This window comes from Nomia melanderi, chromosome 7 (assembly GCF_051020985.1).
Source record: "Nomia melanderi isolate GNS246 chromosome 7, iyNomMela1, whole genome shotgun sequence".
NCBI lineage: Eukaryota > Metazoa > Arthropoda > Insecta > Hymenoptera > Halictidae > Nomia > Nomia melanderi.
This window is the reverse complement of record NC_135005.1, coordinates 18,373,598-18,389,062: the sequence shown is the minus strand read 5'-3', so window position 1 is coordinate 18,389,062 and position 15,465 is coordinate 18,373,598. Positions and strand designations below refer to the sequence as shown.

Below are 15,465 nucleotides of genomic sequence, written 5' to 3'. Positions count from 1 at the left end.
GGCGATGCGAGCACTGAAAGCGACCCACCGCTCCAACGAGAAACCATTCTACTCTCCAATTTTCCAATATTTTCCCTCTCCATTTTCACGCTCGCGCCGATCGAAACGACTCCGTTCATTGAAACATCAATAATACAATATTTTCATTCGCCGAAGTAGAAATCCTCGTGAAAGCGTTCGAGGAACGAACAATCGAGGCGATACAGTCAAATTTTCAAATTCTCGGATGCCCAGGTATTCGAACCGCGATATTCGCAAACTTTCAAGCTCCCGAGCGTTCAAACTTTCAAACTATACAACTTCCAAATTTCCAAACGTTCAAACTTCCGAGCATTCGCGCGTTCAAACAGCAACTTCCGAATGTTCGAGCGTTTAATTCTTCCGTTTCCCAAACCCCGGAACCGTCCACTTGTCAATCATTACAGCTCGGAAATCTTGAGATCTCCAACGTTCGCGATATTCAATTATCGTACTCGCGAATCTTGAAACGCTCCGTGACGTAAGCCGCGTCAGGCGCCGCGGCGCGCCAACGCCATCATTTTTGCTGGCGACACCGAAACAACGGGGCAGCGCCACGTTCCCGAAAATGGCCGGTAGCCGGCCATCGGGCCCGATATTTATGAAACTAATCGGCTTTCCATAATTTCCCCAGCGCGCCCTAATTTCCGGGAAGAATCGAGGCAGCGAGAACGGCGCGCGTCCCGCGGGCGCTTATCGCGGACACTTCACGCCCGGCAGTTACATTTTTCGCGGCGCTGTTTTCCGCGCGAAATTCGGGTCAATTGGCGGGCTGACCGGAAATTAACCGGCGGCCATCGACCTGGAAAGCTCATTTCGCCTCGGGCCGCAGCCCTGCTATCCTCTCTACAGATATGCTTTTGTCGTCGTGTACCGCGCGCGGACCGCGCAAAACGCCAACAGTCCGAAAATATTTGATCGCTTCTTCGATGGGTAATCAATTCGCCGGTTTTTCCAGCGGGAAACTTGCAAACACGGGTTTTCGTGCGGTTGGCGTCGACACGCGCCGCTGCCGGGGAATAATAATGAAACCATCAGCCGTTTATTAACTGCCGAATTGTCTGTTTCGCCCTGTTTTCGAAGCTGCGACCGCTGCGAATGATTGAACGCTCGGGAACACCAGAACTTGTAACGAACTTGTCGTGTATATTTTATTATGTTTGTCGTTTTATTCGCATCTCCTGCCACTGTGGTCTTTGAATATTAATAAAAGTGTCACCGTATACACAAACGACCAAAGAAACAATGGAAAGTCCAGAGAATCGATTTATACATCGAGTTCGAATATTAATAAAAGAATTTACTATACACAAAACGCTCGAAGAACAGAAAGTCGAAAGCTAAATTGATAAGACATGAAACGCAACTTCGTAAGAGGTTATTCTTCTTTCAAGGTATGTAAGGGTTGAAACGGACTTTTCCCTAAAGTGCATCATCGTTGGAATATTTAACAAGATCATCGATTGATTCCTGGCGAATGTCATTCTCGAGTATGCTGACAAGCATCGCGACGAACCGTTGCCCCCGATATAATTAAAGTCGGGCAAGTGCGCGTGTGTGCGTATCGGAGGCATCGATCGAGTATTTAAGGGGCGGCTGGTGCCAGGACTCCAGTGAAACTTTAAGCTCTACTTATACCGTCAATCACCCAATCAAGCGCCAGGATTCCGAAGTTAAATCCTACTTAAATTTTAAGTAAGGGAGCTCAACAACGGCTTCTCGCGAGAGAATATACGCGCGAATATCGAGCGGCGAGCCGATAATCGCCCTACCAAAATGCCATTCTTCTTCTCCCTCTTCTTCGTCGTCTTGGATCCCCTCAGCCCTTCCAGTTCCCACGATCGATAATTCGATTCTCCAACCTAGATATTTAAAATTGCATCGCGGTCGACGAATAACACGACGACAACTTGTTTTCGCTGATTGCTTCTCGTATAATTCGGGACCGTGCAAATTGATTAGAAAATCTCGTTTTTTTTCTATTGAATCTCGAAATATATTTTAAAGAGAAAATTGTCAATTAATTCCCACTTCGGTGACAATTACTAAAATCAGCCTGCAGGGCTTTACGCATTCATGGCGCTCGGTGAAGCGCAGAATCCAGTGGAACAAACAGTTTCGCTGAAATTTAAATTAGCTTTCGCGTTGCCATCGCGATAACGAAAGCAGTAATAAAACAAATAAATTCCCATTGCGCGGCGGCTTTGCTAAATTACTTGGTAAAAATTCCCGATCTAATGGTAGACTCGACGTTAAATATGGATCAGCTCTCTGTTCGCCTCGGATAATCGAATAATCGATTACCGTCCTTTCTCCCCTAAGACGAGCCGCGTGATTCATCTTTGAAATTATAATCTCCCGATCGAAACTGCTCGTGCTTCGTATCTCTTTCGTCGTATAAAATATTTCCGATTAGAACCGATTGCGAAAAGAATCGCGCGTCGAAGCGAATTCATACGGAACCTCGATTTCGAGTATCGACAGTTCGATGTGACTCGGAATGGCGCGACTTCCTCGCGAAAGAGCTGAAATCCGCGTTTATTGCCGGGTCCGTTATCATCGCGTCCCGGAGCCACCCGCTTCCGAAAGGAACTCTGTTTCGTTTGATTTATGTACCGGCACGCTTCAGCCGGCTTGACACGCTCCGGCCATGACGCCGCCGATGCACCAAGGTGTGCCGATAATGGCCGCCCGTAATGGCGAGAGGATCGTTCGACGCATTATCCGTCTCCGGTGGCACTCGCGCGGATTCCCGCTTATCGGGACGCAATAATCCCGCCGGCGACTGTCGAGAGAGGATTCCGTCTTCGATAACCCTTCACCGTCGAAGTCTTTTATCTCCTGTTTTCTTATCTCCTATGAAACACCATTCACGCGTTGCTCTTATATGTTCCTCTCACTCTCGGTTATTACCATCATCGTTACAACTCGATATTTCAAGTCTAAAATTCTCTAAATTTCAAGAACCGTCCGACCCTCGAACCTAAATTCCAAATCGTTCGGAACGCGAAGTAGCTAGAAGACTTCCCTTCAAATTACATTCCTCAACAAAATCTCACAGACATTCCCATAAACGTAATTACCTCGACAGCGGGTCGGTATTCTCTCGAACAATTCGACGCGTATAAAATCTCGCCGACTAACGCGACTATCCGAAAGATCCTCGGCCACGGAGGAGCACGCGTTTCCCCGGGAACTGAAAATGATTCAGCGTCGCGTTTACTTAGCGTCCCCGTAAAACAGAAAGAGATTGGGAAAAGTTGAGATTCCCGGCACGGCGCATCGAACTCCATAAAAAGGGAATCTGATCGCGTACACGCGGGTTGCTCTATCAGCGAGCACCGGCGCGCGATTATCCTTGTTCTACGAGCGGTGTTTTCGATCGTTCCCGCCGCTGTTATCGTAACTCCCCCGCCGGAAGCGGGCTGCCGGCGCGTTCTTCCGCGGAACGCGGCTTTCGAAACAGGGTCCGCTCGATATCCTGGGTTACAGCGTATCGCCGCCGATAATGATAACGCGTTCCGCCGATGGAAGAGAGAGGGATCGTCCGTCGCATTATCTAGTCCGCACAGGCTCGCGCGGATCCGCGCGGATCCGCGCGGCCCTCGGAATGCAATAAGAGACGGGCCGGTTCCTAACACACGATATTTACTCCGCGATTCCCGCGGGAGCGGAATCGATAATACCGAACGCTCCACATTCTACGCGAGCTTTCCGCGACCTACTAGCTACACGCTGTAATCCTCGCTTAACCCTTTTGCTGCGAATTCCTAGACAATGACCGACTAGTGGGGATGATTATATTCGGCGTTCGGGGTTTCTTTTGTTTTCTGGTCGCAGCTGGCGCTGGGAATTCCGTATTATTCGGCGTGCGTCTTTCAAGCTTCGAATTTGACGAATATCGGATCTTCCAAGTGTCATAGCTTCGTGACTTCGATTACTTTAATTCTCAAATTCCAGATCTATCGAACTTCGAATCTTCCAAGTTTCGTATCTTCGTGATTTCAAATATTTTAATTTTCACATCGCGAATCTGTCAGATTTTGAATCTTTCGAATGCTTCGAATATTACAAATCAATCATATTCTCCAATAATACACCTTTGTAGTGGTAATTAGGGACAGAATCGTAATACACGCTATTAAAACGACGCGATCGATCATGTATACGAAATCTACAGCCGCTGCGAAGCTCCGGCGAATTTTCAGTCACTAATCACCGATGTCCAAAGAATATTCTACAAGTTGCTGGAAGCAAAATGTCCGCGGCAAGGTGGTTCGCCTGGCGCACCCGATACCTCATTACCGCGGGTTAATTTTCAGCGAATTAAGTCGTCGAAAGCGGAATCCGCACCGGTGCCGTGAATCTCTCGCCTTTCCATTATTCCGAAAACTTTGCTCCGAGCGCGTACAGCCCCTCGACGCGTCCACCCCCTGCGCCGAGGGTGGCAACCGTCTAAATGTCTCGTTACAGCGAAATCCTGGCGTGTTTCCGCGTCCCCGTGCCTCGAGAGCTTTCGTTCAAACTCGTGTCCCGCGCTTCGAGGGCTTCGTTACTCTGGGAAATATACTTCGGATCCCCGAAAAATAATTCTCCACCCTCACACTCTTACACTCGGCGCGCGCGCGCGCTGCGGTTCGTTGATCCCTCGCGCGGCATCCTTTCTGGGGATCCCTGAGGAGAGACTGGAGTTTTCTAGTACTTTCCACCCCTTCGGTGTCACGCTTGTAATCATTATATCTAGTTCTTTCCTTCGAGTTCACTTGTAATCTATATACACGTCATTACACTGAAATTTGATGTAGTCATCATTATATCTATGTCGCAGAATCAGATATAATTACCGCGTGCAGGAAGAACATAGCAATTAACCCCTTGCCATGCAACGACGAGTGTCGTGACGAAGATTTCTAGACCAAGTTTACAACAACCAATGCAAACTACTATTTTGCTGTTATCAATGTATCTCCAAATGAAATTTCTACAAGTAGACTGGAAAGTCTTGTTGCATTTCTTCCAAATTGTCGATAGTAAAATGCTACCCGAGCTTAGTAACGAAAGTAAGTAGTACAAGGGGTTAACAACAGAAGAAACGAAATTTCTAATCGTAAAGAATCTAAAGGGAGCACGGTAGCAATCAACAACGAAAGTCACGAATTCGATTATCAAGGAGAGATGAAAATAAGACGAACGACGTTGCAAAGCGAAGATTACGAGAGATGCGTGACTGGCTAATCGATAAAAGCAGCAGGAAGGTAAACGTAAATTACCGGTGATTCATAGTTATCGCCGGTCGAGGATAAACGCGCGAATAAACGAGGAAAAGCGGCCGATAAAAAGCGCCGATTAATTTCACCTGTAATGACACGCGCGCGGGCGCGCGCGACGATCCGCCGGCGATCCCCGTCGAGCGGAACATGAAGAATCGCGCGTCGAAGTTCGGCGCTCCGAGTCTCGCGGAACGAAGTGGCAGTACGAGCAATTTCGAATACACAATTCGGCGCTCGGAAATCGTATCTGGACGCGTGTCACGCGAACAAAGAGTGCTCAGGTTAGTGGTCGGCGGGGTCCGCGACGCGCGTGACGACGCGGCGTGAGTCGAATGCGCGAATTTCAGGTCGGCCGGGCAGCGACAATGAAACGAATCCGGGAACGAAGGGGTTCGGCTGTCGTTCGTTAGCATTCATTACGACGGAAACGAGTCCCGGTCGCGGTCGGCGAGGAAGAGTCGCGCGCCGCTGCCGATTTCATTAACCCCTCGCGCTGGGAACGCCGGTCGTATCGGTCTGCTCCCACCGACAGAGACGTCGAACCGTGAAACATTGTCGAATGGAAATCATGTGCGACGAGATTTGTTAGACAACCTGCGATGCGGAGTTTCACGAGAGTCGTAAATAAGCAATGCTGCATTTCGTGCGACGATAGAAATATATTAATAGATATAGATAATATAGAGAATCGTAGCTTGTACGTTATGCTACTGCAGAGTGAATATAGTGTGATTTATGTTGCAGTATAGTGTGCTGTACTGTGAAATGAAATAAATATGGTAATTTTAACTTGTATGCTGTTATAAAATAAGACATATTACGCTTATCTGCTGTACTACAGCAAAATAAACGAAATTGCGAGATATATTATACTACAATCGAACATATTATAGCTCAGGAAACAAATACCACAATTACAGTGCACTCTAACGTAACGCACAACGTTCCACGCGTGAATCGGTCGCGGCAAATGCAAAACAGTTGTCGACCAGAAGGGATTAATCAAAGAGGCGGTGTGCTTTCCGATAAGAGGACACCGAAGAAAGGCATCCTCGTGCGCGAATTCGCAAAATACACGTTGCGCTTGGCCCGCGTCGAACATACGGGCCACAATGCGTCAAATTGCATCTGCCTTTGTACAGTCGTCACGCGCGTTGCGCCTCGCTTCGATTGTTCGATACAGGAAGCAAACTGCGTTACCCGTCACCTGCTGCCGCCGCCGCCTGCCGGCTCTTCCGGCCAATTTTCTAACGTTTTTTCACGCATCGCGTGATTAACAGAGCCGGCGGACCGTCCAACTGCTAGTTCCGCGCGGAAATACCCGCACGGATCGCGAGCAGAAACATTTTCGAGCCGCGAGAATAAATTCGGGGAATAAATGTTTCGACTGCTTCGCCACCGTGTATAGTGTTGCTCGGTCACTCGAGTCGGTGGACGCGTAAATAGATTATTCGAATTGATAAATGGGTTACTGAATCTTGATGGACAGGTTGATAGAAAATTCAGACGACGAAGCTGAGTTTTCGAAAGTTAACCTTCTTTAAGTCCTGTGAGACTTGTTCTATGGTTGTATAGGTATTTTGTTTTTATTTGTTCAAAGGAATTTTGAAACACCTTGTATATTAATCTGTAGGATATGAGAGATCAATAGATCTACACTGGATTTTACTTTACAGAAACTGCTATGGAAAGAGTAGTTGTACGATAGAAATCGTTATAGTCATTAGTGATTTCAGTAATTACTATAGTTAATATTCCGAGTATTTAATCGACACGAAGAATATTTCCAGCTACAACAAAAGCACCAAGACGTCTAAGAATCCAAGTACCTCTAAACCTCCAACAGAATGCGCAAATAATTAATATTAATCGCAAAATTTCAATCCCGGCAGAATCTCAATCTCACAGAATTCTTCCAATCCGACACACCAGTTCCTCGAAGAAAAAGAAACCTCCCCGAACTGCGGGAACTGGCGAATACGTTGGGAACGAAATGAGCTGTCCAGAGACGGAGCTCCGAGTCACGAATTCCCAGATTCCCTTTGCGCTGTTCCTTATTCCCCGCTACTTTGAAAACTGCGGAAAGATTGTTTGCGGAAATAAAGTTTACAGCTGGGGCCGGAGTTTGAAACGAACAACGATACGCTAACTTATACGGCGCACGTACACGGAGATACATATAAAGAGGAGGCGGGCGAACGAAAAGAAGCGAAAGCTGCCGTTTGCGGCCAGCGGGGGGTGGGGGCGAGGGGAGAGATAAGGGTGGCAGTTCGATGCCGATTTTTCGTTCATCGACGTTAAAATATCCCCGGCAACGAGGCCGTAACGAAGGCCAACAAAGGAACGGGGAATTCTTAGCCCGAAACGCGAGCGTAATCCCGGCGCGCGTTTAACAACGCGATTTATATGCGCCCCCCGGTATACATTTACATGCGAAAGAAACTGGCGAAAAGTGGCGGTCGACCATAGATATTTACACAGCCACCTTTCTCCTCCCTTTTTTTTCTTTCAGTTGTAAATTCGATGAAACGCGACGGCGATCGTCGCGGATTTCGAATTGTCCCGGACCTCCGAATTTGCAAGGTCGGGAGTTCTCGGCGGATCATTCGTGCCACGCGAATATATTTCGGGAATCACGGGGTATGAATATTTTGATGAAATTCTTTTACTGGCAGAATTGAAGGTGATATCGAAGAGTGACGTGGATAGGCGAGAGTTGAGATGATCTATGTTTTTTGGGAAAATTAGACGTTCGTTGCGTCAGGTAATTTTTAACGGACGTTTCTACGGAAGATGTAAATTTATGGAAAAATATAGCGTTACGTGAGATTTTATTTCAATATTATATTGCTGTACATTTTGATTGAAAGGTATCCTGTTTCTCTCGTTGAATTCAGCTGCGTTACGCTGAAATTAAGTTCCGCAAAAAAGAAGACACGCCTCATTAACCGTGTAACCTCGGAAAAGGGGGCGCAGAAACTTGTAATTGTCGAAATTTCCGGTTGCGTTCGTTGGGGATTGTTTTCCCAACGTTTCACGCCGGAAAAAAGGGAACCGTAAACGTTGTAACGCAGAACTAACGACATCGCTGAATTTCGAATGAAACGGGCTGCGCGACGAGGGACGGAAACACTGTAAATTACATGATAGCCAGCGGCCGCTAATTCGCCTCGTTTTCTAGCCGTTTAATTAATCGCGAGAATAATTCATCGGTCTTCGATTCTGAGCGGGCGCACGCGAAAGCGATTCCGACTTTTCGTCGACTTTCGGCGGGGATAAAAGCTCGAGGGAATATAAAATTCGGCGAACGAGTCGCGATTCCTGTTCCAGATCCTAGTTTCACCTTCTGCGATCCGGAATGTTCATTTTTCATTGCGGAATCTTCGTTAACGTTATTTGATTCTCTTGCGATTTAATATCGCAGTGTCCCCATTGATTTGGAAGTGTTCGAAAATCGCTAAGATTGGAATTGTATGTGATATAATTAGCACGTTCACTACTGAATCAGAATCAAAATTTCAGACAGCTATAGTTTGCCTAATAAAACAGGAACTATATAGTCTCGATCTTATATAACCAACAATAAGTTAACTCGAACATATCACCGGAATTAATTTTTTAAAGTTATAGCAATATCAAATTTCGAGATTGTCTTAACACTGGAGCTACCGTACCAGTCAAAATGATCGATTCCTTTGCCTCGCAATGATTAATATCTGAAAAGCATCGAACATCCGAAACGATCTTGAAAACAAACAGTTTCACAGTTTGATTATAGATTTGACGCGGAACCGTGTCGTTTAACAAACTATACGCTAGAATCCGTGTCGCCGGGACGGCTAACAATCATCGCGGGAACATTAACATCGATTGATAATAAAAGTGATAACACGACCGAGCGTGCAAACGTATACGAGCCTCGTATAATGAACCGCCGTTCCCGAGCTGCGTGTCATTTAAATAAAACTGATTATGCCGTAAGCTGATCATTCAATTAATGGTCTTACGTAACGTAATAAATTCGCCCGATACAACGGACCGCCGGTGATTATAAATTAATTTGTCCGATAATACGACTGATTGCCTGCTGAATTACTTTATTATTCATCGTTCGATTGAATCATTTTGTTCTTTATTCCGTGCTCGCTGGACGTTGAAAAGAATTCGATCAATGAAATTACAGACATTACATCCGAGGAATAAATTGTTTGTTGACGCGCAAGAGGTTGCCGGTTAACGCTGGCACGCGCGCGAGCGCGCGCATAGTTCCCGGCGAATTTCAATGAAAAAACGATTGCCGAATAATAAAATCCCGATACGAGCCAAAGTAACGTGACCAGCGCCATTTTTTATTCCGCGATGTCAAATAATTCACGATCTGCGGCAGGCCAGTTAACGCGTTTCCTGCTGGACCGGCGACCGCAAAAATTCCCCAGAATCAAAGGACCCTTTTTTCCCCGGCGAAACATACACTCCCGGATCGATAGCGCTGGATAATCTCTCAACATTTTTCGAATCTCGTATAATCCGCTGAAATTAATTCCATTCATCCCGACAACAGGCAGATTAATATTTCGCTCCGGAAACTTTCTCGCGCAATAGAACCGCCGCGTCGGTCAACGAAATTTCACCAATTTTTCGGAATAACCCCAAATACTCGGATTTTATACTAAGCCTCCTTACATCTGTTGGTTCCCTATTTATTCGTATTTATAGTAAAGATCAATCTCTTAATAAAATAAAACATCGTTCCTGCTTTTCATTGTCGCGGAAGAATAACTCTACGAGCGAACGCTCAAGATTCTCGTAGCGCTCGGCGCGTCAAGAGAATTTCGGAAACGCCGCGCCAACCGATCGAAACGTGGAATCCGCCGATTCATCGTACAAAAGGAAAACTGACCAACTGTCAACTCCATTCTCAGCGTCACTTTGCCGCGCACGAAGAATGCCCGATGTGTCCACTCGCTGTCCCCGCTAAACTGCAGACTCCAGCTGCGACTATAGACCGAACAGTGATCGGATCGAAAGGTCCGAGCCCGTAGAACGCTTTAAAAGGACTTCGGTTTGAGTTGGTAATGGGCGAGGCCTCTCGCTCGGCCGAAATGAAAAGGTCGTCCGAGGAGAATGCGTCCTCCGACCCCCCGGCCGCCCCCCGCTAACACCGATAATCGAGAATCGGATAAACCGTCCGACTCTGTTTGCGCCTGTTTCCAGGCGGCGTCCCCCGCTTCAACGACGTCTGCGAAGTTTCGGCGTCTCGGGAGTTTCGAAAAGAATCATGCCGGAAAAAAGGGGCGGCCGGACAGGGGCGACGGTAAATAAACGAACGGGACTGCTGGGGGATTTGTCACAAAGGTCGAAACGGGTTATCGACCGGCGCAGTGCGAACGTCTGCGGACGAACCCTCAAAATTCGAATGTTCGGATAACGGAAAAGTGAATTTCACATTGTCACTGATTTACCGTTAAATAATCCTTACTATATAAAATGGTGTTTGGAAAATCCAAATTGGAAAATCCAAATTTTATGGGAATACATTCGGTTTCTGTATTTGTGCAACGTTGTAATCGAAGCGCAGAATATCCATTGGGTAATTCTCATCGGTAGTACAGAAAATTTGGAAAATGTGTTCTCTAGAAGAACGAGTGTTCGAATTGATTGTTTTCCAATACTTTCGCAGGGGTATCGGACGAAATTTTGAATAATTTCCATCGCGAGAGGCGAGGCGTAGTTTCTGAAACAAAAACTGTGCTGAATACGATACGCGTCGTCCACCCTACGCGTGCCGTTCGCATGGGAGAACAGTTTGCGACCCTCTTGTCCCATTCCATTTCCCCTGTGTCCCCCTGGACGCCGCTCGACACCGCGGGATTCGGAAAATCGGTACGCGATAATGTTGCGTGTCGAAGTAGCTCGTTCCCGATTTAATTCCACGGAAAGTTGCGCTTAACGTAAACACCGGTGCGCGTTTATCGGCTCATATATTTTTACGATGCTTTTTAGTTGCGTTAAAGCGGTTCACCGATTACCCACGACGCTGAAAAATGATTAAAAAAGAAAATAATAGGAAACGAGGGGGGCGCGACGGGGAGCGAGTGGGAGAAAGGGGGAACAGAGGGAAAAAAGATAGCGTGGATCGCGCAACGCGTATCTGCTTTGTAGCAGCACCGATGCCCGTTTGTCGGATTATCCGGTCGGTTGTGTTTCGTGCCGTATACTAGGTGTCTGTGAACATTAGAATTACCGTTCCTCGGGATTTATAGAAATAACCACTCGAGTTATGCGAAAGAATCTTAAACCTAGTCCTATGTCGAGTCAGACTCGACATTCTATTTTATTGCGACCTCTACCTGTTTTAACAATTTTTTCTATATTTATTTGTAGTACCACAATTGTACCGTTTAAGGTAACATTTCAAGGACTCCCAAATATTCTTGAATAAATAAATAGAACGTCCTGTTAAGCTCTAATTGAATGAACGTCGACGTGAACCTCAAACTGAGAAACTAAGAACTTCGGACAAAGGGTTAAACGTCTTAGAAGTAAATGTATTTATCGAAAATATAATATATTCATCAGCAAATAGCTAAATAAATACACTCTTCCCTAATCGATCATTCGTCGATGATCATCCCAACAGTTTCTCAAATTCAAATTCAACGTCGCACTGTTAGCTATTTGAACACAACTGTCAATGCCAATCTCTCTGCAACTAAAAATCCTATTGTTTCAACAACCAGAGTCCCGATCGCAAGATATTTGCCAAATGCTCACGGAGGATATCTGAAACTTGCCAGTGTACTTTCCGATCAATATCCTTTTCCTCGCGGAAGGCAGGAGACTCCTTTCGAGAAGACTAAAGGAACCAAATGAAGAAGGATTTGGACACCGCAACGAAACTTCGGACCGCTTTAAACGCTCCGCGGAACAGGATCGGGGAAATCCCTGTTCCGCGACACAACTCACGTCCCGGCGAAAGTGGGGCGTTCCGAAGCGTGGACAAGATTGAAAAAGAGAGACACCGCCGTTCGATCCGCCGGGAACCGTAATCGAGGGAGTCGCTGTCGAGGCTAAGGTCCTCGCTCGTGCCTCCCCGTGCCCGGCCATCAAGCTCCTCTTCTACTTCGTCTAATTGCTCGATAAGGACTGCGACCTCGTCCACACATCTGACCCATTAATTTCGTTTAATCGACTACTCGGATCGCTAAGGAAGCGATAGCTCGCTGTCGCCGATGATTTTTAAACGGTGGAACTTCCACGGAAAACACGCAATAAGTTTCCAGCGGTTCACTGGTACCCTTAACACTGGAACTACCGGACGAATCAGGATTACTGATTTCTAGATTCTTATTTCGCCGTTGTTGATGATGATGCTTTCGTGAGAAATTTTAAAATTCAGATCATTGCTCGGTAGTTCTAGTGTTGACAGCGTCGATCAGCGAATGTAATTTTATCCTGAGCGAAGCGAAATGATAGGAAGATTCTGTTGAAGAATTTAGAATACCGAAGGAGATAAGTTCGTAATGATAGTTGGATACAAGTTATTTTTGAAGTGTAGAGATAAAGTTCAGTCGACATTGGAGTAATTTTAGATTTCAAACTTCCGAACGATGTTTGCCTGTAATTAGGCTAGTAATTTTCACGTTGTCACTGTGTATACAGCTCGTATTCCGTTCGAATGAAAATTATGTAACTTCGTGTTCCAGGTTCCTAACTGTCGCAGCCCTCGAGCTGAGTGTTCCCTTTCTAATTGGATGTAATTAATGGAGATAGAGTAATATGTAGACTGCGAGTCTACATACATCTGTAGCAGCTAATGAAAATCTTCTCGATTCAAAGGCTTCGCGTGACGTTCCTTTATTGCTCGCTGAAATTATTGAGGGAACGGAGATGCGAGTTCTAGTTCTGGTGTCTCTACGAAAATATGAGATCGCTGTGAAACTGGTTTAAAGTTAGGTCCCGATAAAGACAGTGGAAAGAACGCTGCGAACTTTCTAGGATTAATCCGCGAGACGTAAAGTCAAACTTCCGACCATGAAGTGGGTTATAAAATCGAGATCAGAGTGTTTAAAATAGGTTCAGATTGAAACATTAATTTTGTTCGGTTCGCGTGAAAACACGATGAAATCGTAAATAATTGAAGAACGAAGACGAAGAGATACGCGAATAATTAATCGACTTGATCGAAGAAGGAACAATATGGAAACTGAGACCTTGATCGGTGATCATGAACTATCTCCATCTTTAATCGGAGAACAAGGTTCTGAGTCCCGAGGTTCCCAGCAGACAGGATGCTTAACGCTTAATGAGCTCCAATTACCCGAGCGAAAGTTTTTGAGTGATTTATCTTCAAAGATAATTTGCGACGTAAATAATGAATGTAACGCCGCGGAGGTGGTTCGCAACAACGGCAGCAGTTGTCGAACTATTAAATATTCAGTTTATCGGGGAGCCGAAGTTGCAACGCTGCGACTAATACCCAGCGAACACTTCAAAAATCAACTGAAAAGATCTAATTTACCGCGGGATTGTTTCTGGCAGGTCTGCGCGAGGTGTTAAAACCCCCACCGCCCCTCTTTCCCTCGCTCGCCACTTAACCCAATAATTAAAATACGCCAGCGCGGAGTAGATAATAGTCGGATTCATAGAAAATTAAACAGAGGGGAGAATTCGAGGAAAGTATTTCCGCGAAAGTAGACGCGAGAAGGAAGAACGAATCCAGTGTCTTCGCGATTTAGCAAGAAGTCGACCAATCAATTAAAACACACCAATTACAGTCCGATTTCATAAATGGCACAATCGTCACTTATACGTGTTCCAAGCGCATCTACTCGCACAAGCAGCTTCAAAGGGAACGGAACTAAGTTAAAGAAACTCCACGGAACTCTTATCCAGCCATCATCCAAGGAAAACACCCCCAAACAACGGTCCACCACGGAATTCCCATGTACCACTCGACAAATCCACTTACCCGAGAACCGTTCACTTATCAGCGTCCCCCGTACCGGCGCGCCGATCCTTTATCCTTAAAAGTCTGCCAACTACAATCACAATCTCGTATCCTCAGGACAAGACCATCGTCATCCTCATCCTCCTCATCATCATCATCATCATCATCATCATCATTATCATCACCACAGGGTACACGATAGTCACCGATCGGCACTGGTAGCGCGGAGAACCGTCACAGAAACCGCGAACGATCCACGTTCACACGCGGCCGATCCCGACTCGTCGCGGATTATCGGCTCGGGTCTCGCTGCGATCGATCAGCGACGCCGACCAAACTCGGAAAAACAAGCGAGCGGAGCGATCGCCGAAGAAAAAAACGGACGGGGAACCGAGAAAAAAAGGGAAAAATCCAGGGGACCGTTGAGAAACGCTGGAACCGATAGATCGAAGGAGGATGGCGGCCGATTCGTTTCAGGTGGAAGGCGGTATTATCGACGGTACGAAAAAAGTCTCGGCTCGAGCACGAACACGGGGAATCCCGAGGCTCAACGTCCGCGTAGCGACTGGCGCCCGACACCTCCACCCTTCCGACAACACCCCGACCACCGGCCCGGCGACAGACAGAGAACGACTGACCACCCCCGCCGGAGCGATTGAGAGAGCTGCCACCGAGCGGCGCTACCGACGGGACGAGGCAGAGGGTGGGGATTGGCTGGCTGGTTGGCAGGAGAGAGCCACCCTGCGCTGACTAGGCCGAAGGGGTGCCCGGAGTGGGGTGCAAACCGCCAGACGAGACCCCCTATCGGCGCGACGCTACCTTCCTCCGCGGGCTGTTTCTTTCTTATCCTTTCGCGATTTTATTTATTACCGGGAATCGACAGCAATTTCATTTCACCGAGGACACGCTGATTCAATTTCGCTCTAATTATGCGATTCGTCGAGGAGCTCGCACCGAGCAGCTCGACAATCGGATCGCGCAACAAAGAGCGCGGAGCGGTGTCCTGTAACGTCAAGGGGTTAACCGTGCCGGCAATTCGGCTAGTCGAGTAACCGGGTGCGAAGGTGAACGAGGCGGGTGGTAGATCTTTCCTAGTGCTCGTAGACTGAAGAGCAAGACAGGAATTGGGGAATTAAGAAACAGGAATTGCTCGATTTCCAGCTGGGATGCGATGGTGCTCCTTTCTCGGTGTTTTGGACTGTTCTTCGGGCTTGTAGATTTCGGAGG

The 15,465-nt window shown here is 46.8% G+C and overlaps 1 protein-coding gene across 2 annotated transcripts in view; it reads right to left on the bottom strand.

Annotated features, from left to right (window-relative positions):
• The window catches only part of LOC116425056 (uncharacterized), a 226,703-nt gene extending 211,849 nt beyond the window's left edge, over window positions 1-14,854 (bottom strand). For both annotated transcript variants that reach the window (XM_031972252.2, XM_031972253.2), the window contains exon 1: window positions 14,260-14,854. The gene's annotated coding sequence lies outside the window, so the exon portion shown is untranslated. The remainder of the gene's footprint in view (window positions 1-14,259) is intronic.
• Window positions 14,855-15,465: the final 611 nt, after the last annotated feature.